General features: G+C 37.1%; 1 protein-coding gene across 1 annotated transcript in view; it reads left to right on the top strand.

The window, feature by feature from the left end:
* Positions 1-15941, top strand: part of LOC141805612 (putative flavin-containing monoamine oxidase A) — a 75608-nt gene that overhangs the window by 23665 nt on the left and 36002 nt on the right. The window lies entirely within an intron of this gene.

Genomic DNA, 15941 nt, shown 5'->3' with positions numbered 1-15941 from the left:
TGATTAAAAGAATAATCATTCAAACTGAGCATTTTTTTCTGACACATGGTGAGAAACTGCAAAACTTGTCATAACAAAAAATGATATATTTGAACCATGGAGAATCAGGAGCTTGCATTAGAACACAAGCTCATTATTTTTAAGATTAAACTGATGTTTCATGAATAGTTTTGTCAACATCATTAGAGATCTGATTTTTTTATTTTATTTTATTATTTGTTTTTATTTTATTTTATTTTTTTACATTTTATTTTTTATTCACTTTTTTATGTTACAATAAAAGAAAATCATCAAAAATGGAAAATTACATTTTTTTTAACAATGAATGCTTAATGGTTTAAAGTCATTTAATGAGTAAAAATTATCCTTAAAACTGAGCATTTTAACACAATAGACCACAGTGTCATTATTATCATTATTATTATTTAGGTAATGTTTCATGCAGAGTTATGTCAACATTATAAGAGATCTAATTGTCCTAACTTTTTTTTTTTTTTTTTTTTTTTTTTTTTAATTCATTTTTATGTAAGACAATTGTAGAAAATAAAGCAAAATTGTAAATTACATTTAAAAAAAAAACATTATTATTATTAATATTATTTTTTACAATTAATGCTTACTGGTTTAAAGTCATTGAATTAGCTAATGAATTATCCTCTAGACTGAGAATTTTTCCTGAAAACATGGTGCGAAACTGCAACACTCTTAATGATATAATATGATATATATTAGTCATGGAGGATCAGAAGCTAACATTAGAACACAGTATCATTATTATTATACTTGAGGTGATGTTTCATGCATAGTTATGTCGACATTATCAGGCATCTGATTTTTGGTTTTGATCCAAATTTTCTCTTATTGTTGCTCATAGGGCATCTAGTTTGCTTTTGTTGTTGAGAGATTAGGCTGCCCTGTCCAAAAAGTTGGCTATTGTCTTGTGATTGTGCTAACTGTGTGTTGTTAGTCTCACCTGTGTCCCAGAATTTGGTCATGGCCTTTTGATGCTTGATAGCATAATATAACTTTTCAACTCCCTGCGAGACTGATTCCTGTGTCTCTTCATATATTTTTCACCTGTTGTTGCCTGTTTGGTTGGACCTTGTTATTTTTCTTTGGATATTGATTTCCTTGAGCTTGGACGGAGTAAGCTTTGGTTTTGGCCTTGATGTTTATTAGATTTATTTGATGTTTGGCATCTGGCTTCTTCTTCTTTGTATTACAGCAGGGAAACATGACAACCTGTCCTCAGTTACACTCTTAGAGTGTCAACCTTTATTTCTGCCACTGCTTCCATAAATCCAGAGGGTTCATTTCCGAACACCACACATTTAAATCTTTATGATTTTATAGTTAGGAAGAAAAGACCTCATGGTCTTTTTTCAGTTGTGTTACAGTACAAGTCAAACATTAAATGGGTTTTGTTTTGTTTTTCTTAAACAGGAAGTGTACTTTCACATCTTTTTGAAGCTCCTTTTTATTACATTGTACGTTAGTCAAGAAATATGCTTATTGCTCTACATGAAAACAATTTGCAAGAGCTGCTTATGTACAGTATGCAGATTACAGGCATCTTGATGTTAATGTTTGACTGCTTCCTGGAGAGGCTCTTCTGTGCTCAGATGGGTTTGCATGCACTCTGGCTGTGATGATTATTGAAATGCACTGCAAGTTACAACTCTACTCAATTAGTCAGTGGAATCATATATGTTAAATAATTGAATAAAACACACCCAAAAGTTTCAGCCACTTGGTAAGAATGCTTTCTGCCACATAAAATGGAAGAATGTTCCCCAGCAGTGCCATCGGCTAAAGAAAAAGAAAAATACTTTTCAAACATACATCTGTTTACCTTCTATCATATAGCCTGTGGCAGACAGCAGCAGACTCTGTACAAAAGAGCTTCTGGCACCGGAGATTTGATTTGTTTAATCTTTTCCTTTTTGCACTTTACAACCACACATTTAATTAACAAATTGCTTTCACCTTGTTAGTAGATTAAATTTGTCAAAACCATTTTTGCTCATGCAAACACTTATGAAATCTGTGCCTTGACGTTCTGCCAAGATGCAGTTGGAGTCTGATAAACAAATGAAAAACCTGGTCACTGATCTGAGACATTTTTCGTTTGTTTCTCTTCCTTTCTTCTGTGTCTGTTTGAAGACAGTGATTCTGTCAATACGAAGCTTTAGTGAGACATGAAAAAGATCTAATGGTGGCGGAACTTTCAAGATGTAATGAACCACCTCAGTAACCACTGGCTCATACAACGCTGCCTCCATTTTTGTCTTTTATGCAAGAGGTACATTAGCAATACCTCCTCCACAGTTGCCATATTTGTTTTTGAGATTGTTGTCATAAACTTTTGACTCCAAGGTTGCCCCCCGCCCTCAGTGGATGTCTTGGTTAACAGCATAAAGGACGCACGGAAGTATGTAAGCAGTGACAGTAAGGCAAGGCAAGTTTATTTATATAGCACATTTCAGCAAGGCAGTTCAAAGTGCTTTACAGACAGAACAAATTCAAAGAAAACAATTAAAATCTAATTAAAAAGTAGATTAAAAATAATAAGATATAGTCAAATAAAATAAGATTAAAAAAAAAAAAAAAGGCAGAACAGGTTTTAAAACAAGAGTCGCAGTGCAGAGTTGTTAAATTGGACTTTCTTTCTTTCTTTTTTTTTTTTTTAGAGAAAATTTATCAAAATGAACTGTGAAATTGCTCTAATAAAAAGCAGCTGTAAAAAGGTGAGTTTTCAACCTGGCTCTAAAGGAGCAGAGTGTTCCAGCAGACCTGATATTTTCTGACAGCTTGTTCCAGATATTTGGAGCATTGAAGCTGAATGCTGCTTCTACATGTTTGGTTCTGACTCTGGGGACTAAAAGCAGATCTGATCCAGATGACTTAAGGGGTCTGGATGGTCCATATGGGATTAAAAGATCCCATGTGGATCCAGTGGCGTGGCGTGGGGATTTTTTTTGAGGAAGCCAAGTGAGACAAAGCCTCTAATCTGTATGATTTTTAGGAAGTGGGGTACATAAGAGACTATGTTGCAGCTTGTATATCGCTATTTCATGTAATGGAACGACCTGTTAGAACGACCTGTTAGAACGACCTGTTAGAGCGCCCAGAGAGCGCTCATTTTACTTACTTTGAACACAGACACACGCCCTTTCACTCTCCCACCCTCACTCACTCATTCACACACTTACATTGTCCTCTTGACTTAGCTTAAATATCTTATCAATTTACTCAACCGCCCACTCAAACGCACAACCGGCCGCTTCATGCACACTGCTAATGTGCTTATATCGCTGATTTCATTGATGATGGCTTGATGATGATGAGGATACTGTGATTTGATTGGTTTTGAGGCCAAAGACAGGGTGGCTTCCCTTGACACAGTCTTGGCCAATCACAGGTGAGCAGTGTCATGACCGCAGCCTCATGTGATTGGTTAATCATTCTTTTTTTTTTTCCACCAAGGGATGCCAACATTTAGGAGGGCGCTATTTTACACATCGTAAAATGCTCAATAAGTAGAGGAGAGCAATAAGGGAGAGATGATAGTGATGAAACACAGAAGAATTATCGAAACTGTTAGAAAGGAGTATTTTCATTAAAACACAGCTACAGTCTGAAAAAAGAGAGGACGCATGGCTTCCCTTGGCCTCCGGGAGAAAACGCCACTGTGTGGATCTATATTTTGGCCCTAATTCATTCAGAGCTTTGTAAACCAAAAGGAGTGTTTTAATGTCTTTCCTCTGACAAACAGGAAGCCAGTTTAAAGACCTCAAAACTGGACTGATGTGATCCACTTTCTTGGTCTTAGTGAGGACTCCAGAAGCAGCAGCGTTCTGAACCAGCTGCAGCTGTCTGACTGATTTTTTAGGGAGACCTGTAAAGACGCTGTCACAAAAATCAAGCCGACTTAAAATAAAAGCATGGACCAGTTTTTCCAGGTCCTGCTGTCTTTTTAGTCCGTTAATCCTCGACACATTCTTTAAGTGAAAGTAGGCCAACTTTGTAACTGTCTTAACTTGTTTGCTAAAATTCAGGTCTGAGTCCAACAGCATTAACATCATTTTAAAATGACAGATTTTTGTATGTAAAGCGAGGAGAAATGGCCCTTAGGTATCATTATTTTTATTTTTGTTTTGCTGCCTCAACCCCAAATTGCAGTTTTTAGACGCAAACGCACCTAGCCACAAAATTCAGTCAGGGTGAAAAATGTATGAATACAGTGTTTTCTTGCTGATAACTGCTCCACAGCGCCCCCTAGGTGAGGAAAACACAGCCCCTTCAGCTTCTTTGAGGTCTAAATTTTTTTCTTGCATAACTATCATTACAAGACCAAAAAAAAAGTCTCTTACAGCAATAATGGATTCCAAACAGGAAGTTTGGCTAATTGAGTTAAATGTCGGACTTTGATGATAGGTGATATGATCATAGGGTACGTATCTGAATGAGCTAGTCCCAGGTTTTTTATCAGATAAACTCAAAAATTGGTGTGTATATACTTGACACAGAGATGATTTAAAACTATTTAAGCATTCATTGTGACCCAATGGGTGTGGCCACAAACAGCTGTAAAAGTTAACTTTTTTTGACTGAATGGAAACTCCAATGGCAACATGCCCTGGAGGACTCGCTTGTGGCTTTGATTACCGAGTACAACAAGAGATTAGGCTCAATGGTTGAAACATAAAGTAGTCGCTCCATGTCAGCATGGGAAAGTTAAGGGTGAAGCTGATGTGTTTCTATCCCAAGCTCAAACATAAAACACACCAAACCTATTAAAACCCAGATTAGCAGTGGGATTAGAACCACAAAGATACTACAGACACTAACGGATTACTATTTGAGACCTCAAACCAGTTTGGACAAAACTCCACCAGCACCTTTTCTATCCTCTGTTTCAGTGAATGCATCTTTGATGGAGCAGGGCATGCTAATAGCTAAAACCTGTTCTGTCAAGTTGTGTTGCCTTGTCAAAAATGTCACCATCGTATGAGTTGATATTAGAAGCCTGACAAAAAAAAGATATAGTGATTGGCCATTTGCATAGCAGCCTCTGCCATCTGAGTGTAAATGTGACATTTAAAGTAAAAGCACTTTCAAGGTTTAAAGGCTAGAAAAAAGTGTTACATAACCAAAGTCTATTTTTGAAGCCAGGCAGATACCTGGATCATTGTCATCTGAAGCCTGTACAATGGAGCTAAATTTTCTCTCATTGAGGTGACTTCAGGCTTAACCCTAGATTTTCTGTCCTTAAGCCCTGGTTCACAGGGCAAAATCAGCATGGTGACTTATGCCTCAAATACACCAGATACAGCTGCAGTCCGGCTCCATTATTTTGCATGTTGCATTTTCGGTCCGGCAGAGTCGTGAGACTGAGGAGTTCTCACACTTCCCACTCCATTGATAAGTCTCGGTTCATTCATTTTGGGCTGTAAAACCTCAAAGCTGTTGACTTCTGGTCCATTTGTTATTGCAGTCAAGCTAAAAACAAACTGATTTTGACATTGTTTTTTTTGTTTTTTTTTGAAAGTCACTAAGTGTTTAAGGTAGTTTCTGGTCACAACTTCCTGTTCCGTTGGATCTTCCCTACTCTGAATCTCAGATGCATCTGGTGTATTTCAGTGGTTATGCTGAACAGCTAACCTGCTCCAGAGCAGGTCACATTTTGGATATGAGATCGACAATTCCAAAAGCAACACCCCCTGCCCATTCTGAGTAGATCATGTCAATCTTGATGTGAACACAGTGACAAAAGCACTAAAGAGAGAAATAGTTTTTCGGGATAAATGTAGTCCTTTTGATGTCCTTGATGACATCCTGTACACAAGATACAGATTTTCATTGGATGGACTGTGCTACATTTGTGAACTGTTGGAGCCATATGTTGCAAATGTAATGCAACAGTTAGGGTGCATCTGAAACTATAAGGCCAAAAAATTACATGGCACAACTGCAAAAACATGAATTCATAAAAAATAAAGGCTCTTAAGAACAAAATCCAACAATACAAAACCAGAAATCAAATCTGCAAAACTTTGAACTCGGGAGCCCAAAAGCCATGAAGGACAAATCACAGGGCATGACCAGGAAGATCAGACGAACTGTCCATGAACTGAACAAGAAGTACAAAAAAATAATCATAATAAAAAAACAAATAAAAATACACACACAAGGAAGCAGGCACAAAGTGAACAGAGAACGCAGAAGGCTTGACATGGAAAAAAAAAATGTTGTTTTGGCTTAATTGTGCAGGCTTATCAAAATCCTTCAGTCTTGTGTTTGTGGTCCACAAAATGAAACTGTATCCACAGGTTGTTGTATGAAGCCACTCGATCTCAGCTGCCAGCAGTAGTCCAGTTTAACTTTGACATGATGCTGATAGCTAACTTGACTTCTTACCCAACATTTGTTGACCAAAACTCATTTAATAACATTGGGGAAAATGGTGGTGGTGATAAACTGTATCCCAGTGGACTTGCAAAACATTTTTTCGAAAAAGGAAGACTGTGGTGTCTGTACTTGTCCACTCCCAAACAGAGCCAACTGATTATTTGAGTCACTTTCAGTCTGGGCTTTCTCAAGAGAAATGTCAACACACGTGTATCTGTTCAATCATGAACATAATCAAACACTCACTAACAACATTTTCACTGACAAAATTTATGCTTAGTGAGACTGAGCCAAGACATCCTCAGATGTATTTCTGCATGGTTGAAACTGAACACACAGGCTCTGTCCAAAATCCCTCGTTGTTTACTCTTTATGGCGCTGTATTTACCCTCCCTTATTTTGCAAGTATAAAACTCCAGCCTTAATTTATAGACTATATAAATTCAAAGTCAAATGTACTTTATTGACCTGAATGTCAAAACTTCATTGAAAAGCATCAAATAAAACAAAATAAAAGCTTTTCATTAATTAAATCAGGAAGAGAGCAGCACAGCTCTCTGTAGTGGGCATGTGTTGGCATCATGTTACTGCATCTGAAGGGAACTGTCTGTTTTTCTGTGCGTGCAGAGGAAAGAAAGAAAGAAAGAAAGAAAGAACTGTACTATGGTGTATTGCCTTTACCTGAAAAAAAAATAAAAAAAATAAAAAAAAAAAAAAATATATATATATATATATATATATATATATATATATATATATATATATATATATATATATATATATATATATATATATATATATATATATATATATATTGTAAAATAAATGTAAAAACATCTTGTTTTATGATATATATATATATATATATATATATATATATATATATATATATATATCATAAAACAAGATGTTTTTACATTTATTTTACAATTTCCTGTTTTTATAAGATACTTTCTGGTAAAAATCTAGAATATTTGCTTCAGATCTTCCCGTTTTTATGAGATAAAAACAATAATTTAAAAAAAGTAAAGGAATTCCTTAAAATGTTTAATGGCCATCTCGATGAAGAAACATGTAGCTGTAAACATAAATAAAAAAGCCTACCTTACCTTCATTGACAATGCACCTTTGATTAGTGACAAAAACATGCAGGGATGAGTCTTGCAGTGGAGCGTCATGGGATATCTCGTTTTACGAAATAGTGTCTCGTAAAACTAAAAAACTCAACAATAAACAAAAAAAATAAAATAAAATAAAAAAATCCCAGATTAAATGCAATCAGTACTTATCAACTAGTTTAACTACTATCCACTTGAGGATGTCCAGTTATATGTAGAGTTAAATAATTTGGGTTCAGATATTTCACATTTCGATCCTCTCCTGGAAAGAGGGCTAACGTTTGTGTCTTCAAACCATGGGGAGATTTTATTTTACAGGTTTAACCCTTAAAGGCCCATTTGTGCTCAACATTTAATACGGATCTAGATACTGATCCAGCTAGAGCCTTCTGTCTGTGCTCTGTGTTCGTTTTGTCTGTGTCCTTTCACGTTTCCTTAAAGCTTACAGATCTGGGCAAAATGGAACAGTCCCATCAAAAACTGCTGGACTGTGTTGCTGTTTCCATCTGATACCATAGACCGTAAAAGAAATGGTCGTCATCTTGCTCTGCTCGAAGTGAGGTCGCCACAAAAACTGCTCCCCCTGGTGGCTGGCTGCAGTATAGGTCAAAAAATCCATCTCCCCAGTCATTCCAGATGTACTGTGGTCAAACTTTAAAAAATAAATACACCTGGTAGATATGTTTCTCACATTGGATTGTTGTGGTGATTTGGACATATTATTGGGCTGCTTTGGATTCAGGTCTTCTTTATTCTGAAAAGCCTCATTTTCTCTCATTATAAGATGTTAAAAAAAAGGCTTTATGTCATGTTTAACGATGATTGACAGCTGCCATTCTAGTGCATTGTTTAGGGGGATTGTAAAATATGTCAGTAGGTAGAGCCAAGAAGAGATTAGACTCCCGAAGGAAAAAAGTGTTATTATTTTTGTCACCCGGCTCCACATTGGCTGCACAACGGCTGCCAATGGCACCACCTGTGACGGGGGTATTTTGGCTTCAAAACCGTACAAGTATAAATGGCAGTATGCAAGCTTCTGTCCATGCTGTGCGTTCATTTCATCTTTATTCTTCCCTGTTTCTGTGAAGCTTATGGATACGGGCCAAATGGAGCAGTACCATCGAAAACTGTTGGGGCAGTGTTGCTGTTACTACCAGATACATAGCTTTAGTGAGACACAAAAAAGAAATTACAATAGCAGAACTTTCGAGATGTATTTAACTGCTTCACCAACCACCGCCTCATACAACAGTCTACAGTCACCATGTTTGTTTTTGAGTTTGTTATCGTCGTAAACTTTTGCCTCTGCGTCCTTGTGTCTTTTTGGAGCTTGATAGTGTATTCAAACATTTCCACCCCTGGTGGGAACTATCTTTGTCTCTTCAAGTGTTTTCCACCCATTATTGCCTGTTTGGTTGGACCTTGTTATTTTTCTATGGTTATTGATTTCCTTGAGCTTGGGATATAAAGAGCTTCTGTCTTGGCCTTGTGTATCAGTTTCATTCACTGATGATCTGAATCTGGGTTCTTTTTCTTTGATTCATTGCAGGAAAACGTGACAACCTGTTCTCTTACAGTTAGCTGAGCATCACCCTCTATTTCAATCATTACTATCAAGGCCACGCTGTATATCTATGAATATCTATAGACTGTGTTGGTGCAGTGTGCAGAGATATGGTTTTCTTTTCAGGTGAGATAATAAATTGGTGCTTGCTATCAATGAAGGCCAAGTGACATGGTAATTAAATGTGTTTCTGTTGGATTTCTCTACTATGCAGTGCATTTTCAGTGAGATTGTTAATGATGTGGAATAGGCCAACTGTCCTGAGGCTGTCTGGGACATGCTAGTTTTTTGCAGGAGGTCTTTAGGCTGTCTAGCTGACAGGACCTTCCTCTTCAGCTCTTGGCAGGTAGAGCTAAGGGGTTACACAAAACGTGGGTGTTTGTTAAATTTAATTGAACCTTCATCTGTGGGGACCAAGCTGTGCTCTGCTCATATTGTTCAGTTATTTCCCCTGGACATGCAGGATGATTCTACAGGACTTTACATGGAGACATTTTGTGATGGTGTTCCTCAATTTGTCAAATTCACTTCAGTTGGTTTTGGTTTAAAAAAACACAGCTACATAACTGAACTGGCTCTTGCACAAAATGAATATTTTGCAAGTCTTTATTACAGATGAAGCTTTTAATTTGATTTCAAGGGAGGCTCTGTGTGGATGTCAGCTTAAATCCTCAAACTGTCCTGTGTATATAGAATCAGGGCAGCTGTGGCTCAGAGGTAGAGTGGGTCCTCTTGTGCCCATTGATTCCACAGAGGGAATGTGGGCCACGTTTTATGAGCACTACACACTCCAGAACTGATCCGTGCCCACTCGAGTCAATGCTCGTGTTTCCACAGAGAGCACCGCAGCACATTTCTGCATCCCACAGTCATCTCTGCGCTCCACCCCCACTAAAGATACGTGCCGAGCATTTCTCTGAGCGCCTGCATGAGTAGCCTCTGTGTGTGAATGGCTGAACGCTGCATGGAGTGTGGAAGGTCAATGAGTTGTTTTTGGACTGAAATGCACTAAACTCATGTCTATCCAAGGTCAAGCCTATTGTAGTTATTTGTTTGGTTGGATATTATGTTTTAGAAAAGAAGTGAGTGTTAACATTTGAATGCATCCATGGAGACAGGGCTTGACATTATTATTATTTTTTTTTTTTTCCTGGTTTCCCAGAGTTACTAGCCACAATTTTGTTGTTGGATTGTTGGATACACTGTGGAACAATTAAAAAAAAAAAAAAAAAAAAAAAAAAAATCTGTTGATTTGGATTTTTATGCTGAATAATACTTAAATTGGCATGCTTTTTTTGCACTTCAAGTTCTTCCTCCATTGCTTTTTTTTTTTTTTTTTTTTTTTTTTAGCTTGTAACTATTCCATCTAAGTGTTTCTTTTTCACACAGGCATAAAACCCCTTAATTTCAGATCACGTCTGCTCCTGTAGCATAATAGTGTTAAATAAACATTGCATTCATGCCTGTTTCTTTCATATTTCATTGTATGTCAGCATTTGAAGATTTTTATAAAACAAGCACACATCTGTTAAGTAAAGTATTTTTCATATTTTTTTTTAGGAAAGGGGATTCTATAGTTCAAAAACTTCACGTGGTAGGGAAAAACTGTGATCGGTTTTGGATTCTGCATCCAAAAATTAGTTAAAAACAGCTGTCAGACCTAACTCAACACAAATTATGTTCCCCAGTGTAATTATGTTCAGTATGATTAAAGCAGACGATGGCATGCTACAGTGTACTTGAACTAGATTTTCAACCTTTTTAAATGTAAATGACCCCTGTGCACACTCAAATTAAGACTACATAAATGTTTAACGCTACAGTATTCAGTTTTCATATGGTTGTATGTGAGGTTGTGCTCCTTTTATATGAAAATATGCAGTCCATGAACACAAAGTGATAAAAGATGTAGTTTATGATGGCATTTAATTTAAGTGGTCAAGGTGGAAGATGAACTGAAAAGATTAAAACTAAACTGAAGAAAGACTGTCTGCTTAAATATTTATTTACAACAGTCATTTTTTAGTAATAAAGTAAGTACCATACTTTCTGGGTTGTAAGTCACTCCTTGGTATAATTACACTTTTTTTTAAGTCGTATCAGCCAAAAAATACATCATGAAGAGCAAAACAATATATACAAGTCGTACTGGAGTATAAGTCTCATTTATTTAGAATGATTTGGTTTGTTTACAGTATTTCCAGGGTGAACTTTTTATATATAACTTTGATAAGTGGTTGAAAATTAGGAGGTTTGAATATTGTTCCTACAGCAAATCAGTGACTAGTTTCTCTTTTCTACGTGTGCTTCTCCCCCTCCCCTGCTCTTCCATAAGTGTTGCTGGTGAGATCGGTGTAGTGTGAGCTTAAATGAGCTCCATCTGATAAACATCCTCACTTTTAAAAAGTTACAGGAGTTTTGACTTTAGTTTGTGACTTAAATCCCAGAATCTGTTTACAAGAGAGAGTGAAGGAGACAATTTGTTCCCTATTTAGGTAACACTTTGTATTTACTTCAACCTGCTTAGCAACAGTTTAGCATTAGTTAACACTTAACTCATCATTTTTAAAGCATTGTTCATACATTAATACTCATTTGTACTTTATGTATGTAGCGGCTGTGTACTCGTCGTTGCGTTGTGTGATGAATCAGGCAAAAACTTCATATGTCTCTGGCACCAACTTGCCGTTCAATCTGATAAACACAGCGGGAATTTTTATGTCTCACGTCATCTTGGGCATTCATCAGTGTAGAGCACAAGGATGGCAACATACAGACTGGCGTGGTAATATATTACAGCGGACAAAGTAAGGAGGCAGTACCTGATAAACACAGAGGGAATTTTTATGTCTCACGTCGTCTTGGGCATTCATCAGTGTAGAGCTAAAACAGAACAACAACACATAAGAACAGAGCTAACTGCTTGATGCTACACCGGAGTTCGTTCACATTCAAACAGGGTTCCACAGCACATGGTGAGGCTAACAATGTAAACAAAGTATTAAAACCACCAGAAACTCCTAAAACCAAACCCAAAGTTATTTTTTGCACATGTCAGACACAGAGGCATGACATTTACATAAGAAAACAAAAGTATAAAAGACATTTAGCAGAACTAGTAAACTTAGCGACTTACCACGAGGATGGCAACATACAGACTGGCATGGAAACACGGGCTGCACCACCCAAGTCTGACGGGCGCCAATAGAGGGCGCTGACGCCACACTAGCTCCCCGTGGATACACACTTACATATACAAGACTAAAACAACACATGAAACAAAATAAAGACATCTCATAAAACGAGATGGCAAGTGGAATCTTACTCCACTACATGTACAAACATAGTTATAAATGTTTTATTACTGATTAATATGACCCTCTGTAATTAACTCTAAGTTCAAACTTAATAAATAATTGATTCAACAATTACAAATAAGCTATTATGATCATTATGAACCAGTTATTAACAATTTACAGATTGGGATTCTATCATTTTGTAATGGTTAGTAAACACCTAATTGCAGAGCAAATCATAATTAATTGACCGCAGTCACAAAGGCCTTATAAGCTAATGGTTCATTGTTTTTTAAGCTGATCTTAAGTAAGGCCTTTCAATGCTTTACAAAGCATTTACTAACGAGATTTAAGACCAGCAGCACCTTAAAACACAGAAGTCACAGATATCGATTCAACAGCACAAGGGCATAGACGAAAACAACCTCTGTATGATGTTAATGTCAACCGTGCATGGAGACTTCCCCAAATTTTCAGTTTTTGAAATTTCAAGTGCATGCACCTTATCTCAGGTGTTTGAGGATTCTGAAGTGCACTTGACTGTAAATCTTAAGCAAGTCTGCTACGAGTGCAAAGTTCTAAACCTCATCCATTAAAAGATACCTAGTGGCGCTGGTAACACTAATTGCAGTTGTTTAGACATTTTGACTGCCTGTGGCAGGAAAAGCGCACATGAAGACATCCTCTTGAAAGGGAACACACTTCAATAAGATCTCCTAGTACGCCACTGGCATTCAGCCGGAATGAACAGTACCCTCCCTTCTGCTCCTGTGGGCGAACATCTGGAATGGCCTCTCACCGTGCCTGAGTCTGCCTCAGTGAGAGCTTCTCTTTTGCTGCTGCTACTCCTTTTATAACTCTGAAAATGAATGTATAACAAGTGTTTTTTCTGCACTACTGTGCAAGCTACAGAGCCCTCTAAGGACTAAAAGAGCCACAGAAACAATTTTGTCTCTGATACTTTAATCTTCCTTGAACTAAGAGTTTGATCTTGAGCATTTTGAGATAGCTGTATTTGATTGCTGTCATCACTGAGCTACTGTAGCTTTGGCTATTTGTTTGTTGTCTTCTCCCATTAATATTTAACTCACAGGCACGGGGTGAGAAAAGCTTCCCAATTTCCTTTCAACTCAAGCGTATAAAAAAGCAATTTGGGTTGTGAGGGTACATTAATCAAGGAACAGATCTAGTTCATCCTGTACAGAACTAGGCTCTGGCTCATCCATTGTAAATACCGAATACCAGGTAGAGATGAATACTGAGGACATGTTCTCAGAAATGCTTCTAACCCACACACATCATTGACTGATCTCCAGTCAATTGGAGACTCAACTGGTGTGGTGAGCAACAGCACTGATTCTGCAGGAAGCACGTATCTCTTGATCACCTTTAATCCCAGGTGGCAGTGTTTTTTTTCTCAATTCTTTCACAGTTTTTTTTTTCTATTCAGTGCTCCAAAGGTGCTATCTTTGTAAGCAAAATACTTTCTTTTCTTCTCACTGTCAGAGACAATTCTAATAAAAATGTCCCAAATCAAAAATCTCAAGTCCATGTTTCTATAATTAGCACGTATGTCATCTCATCTCATTTATCATTTATCAAAACCCCAACACAGCAATGCCTCTGAGGCTTAACAAGCTCTAAAAGACAAACTCTCAGCAGAGGCAGGTTGTCTCTCCATGTTTGTCAGCTGAGGGTGTTTTAATGTTTTTGTATGTTTGTACCAGAGCGACACATTTTTTTAGCCAGTGGTCTGCTCCAAAATTACAGAAAAAATAACGATGATAATGGTGGAGGTCATTGCCTGGTGACTGTGCCAACACATTAAGAAAAAAAACTGAACATTAATTTTTTTGACTAAGACCATTTCTAAACTACTCTTAATAGCCTAAAATCAGCACATCTGTGTTTGCAAATATGAAGGAAGAACTGACAGATTAGAAAACAAGCCAAGAGTGAAAGCTTAAGTGTACGTTTGCCAGTATCCTAACAGACACAGAAAAAGTTGTGAAAGTAGGTAAGTGATCGTTTTTTTCTTTTGTTTGTTTGTTTGTTTGTTTTTTAACCTTCAGCTATGATAAATGTGGCTTGAACACTAATTCTTGATTCCTAAAGCTTAATATAACATGAAAAATTAATCATGTAAAAAAAGATGTAAGTGCTATAAGGATATAAAAAGGTTAGACCCCTATCATAGATGAAGATACAAAAAAAAAAAAAAAATACTTTTCAAACTTTTCTGTGTCCATTGGGATTACTGACCCTTTAACTTTTGTTTTGTGGCGTTTGCATTTGTATTGTTGCTTTTTGCATTTGTTTTGCAGCTCTTGCATTCCTGTTGCAGCTTGTGCATTTGTGTTGTCACTTTTTGCATTCATGATTTTGCCCTAACATCTGTGTTGCAGCTTTTGCAATTATGGTGTAGCGTTTGCATTTGTGTTGCAGCTTTTGCATTTGTGTTTTTACTCTTGAAACTGTGCTGTGGCTTTTGTATTTGTGTCATAGCTTTTCAGATTGTTTTTCTGCTTTTGCATTTGTGTTTTTGCTCTTGCATCTGTGTTGTAGCTTTGCATTTGTGTTGTAGTTTTAACATTTGTGTTTTTGCGAATGCATTTGTGTTGTAGCTTTAAGTTTTTGCTCTTGCATCTGTTTTGTAGCTTTTAAATATGTTTTGCAGCTTTTGCATTGTGTTGTAGGTCTCGCATCTGTATTGCAGCTCTGTGCTGTGGCTTTTGCATTTGTGTTTTTGCTCTTGCAACTGTGCTGTGGCCTTTGCATTTGTGTTGTCACTTTTGAATTGGTGTTTTTGCTCTTGCATTTGTGTTGTAGTTTTTGCATTTGTTTTGCAGCTTTTGCATTTGTGTTTTTGCCCTAGCATTTTTCTTGTAGCTTTTGCATTTGTGTTGCAGTTTTTGCATTCTTATTTTTGCTCTTGCATTTGTGTTGTAGCTTTTGGAAATCACTTGACACCCACTGGCTACTGTAGAAATGACATTGTCTTATATCACTGTTACCTGATTAGGTTGCAGTAGATCTAACTTTGATGACTCCTTGAAAGTGTTTTGTTACTCTGACAAAACCTTGCGGCATGTGACACTTTTAAACCTCACACTTCAGATGCAACATAAACAAAAACACGTGTCAAAATGAGAATCACGTTTGGTCTTACATATAATATGGTAAAGCATGTTCATCCTTACCTCATATTAATCTATCAGTCTGTCTTCCCCTTCTCCTCACAATCTACTCACAGAGCTCCATCAAACAAATTAGTCAGTGGGTGGATTTTTCTACAACCTGAGCTCTTACTCTGAAGATGCCCCTGGGCAGGTTTGGAGTTCAGCACAGTTTATCAGAGTGATCAACCCAGTGAAGCACCCCTGTCGTACTGAAAACCTGGAGTTAACGCTTGAGTTACCTCAATGACTTCAAACCATGCTTTGTATTATATGTCCCCCCAGGTGTAACCAAGCATAAAATCCACAACAATCTGTTGGACAAAAGTGCACATTAACCTGGCAAAGATGATTCATTGATGGGATGTAAGTTCAT

This window comes from Halichoeres trimaculatus, unplaced genomic scaffold (genome assembly GCF_033239565.1).
Source record: "Halichoeres trimaculatus isolate MK-OKI-2021-1 unplaced genomic scaffold, fHalTri1.1 fHalTri1_scaffold_16, whole genome shotgun sequence".
Lineage (NCBI taxonomy): Eukaryota > Metazoa > Chordata > Actinopteri > Labriformes > Labridae > Halichoeres > Halichoeres trimaculatus.
This window is presented reverse-complemented; position numbering and strand designations above follow the sequence as displayed.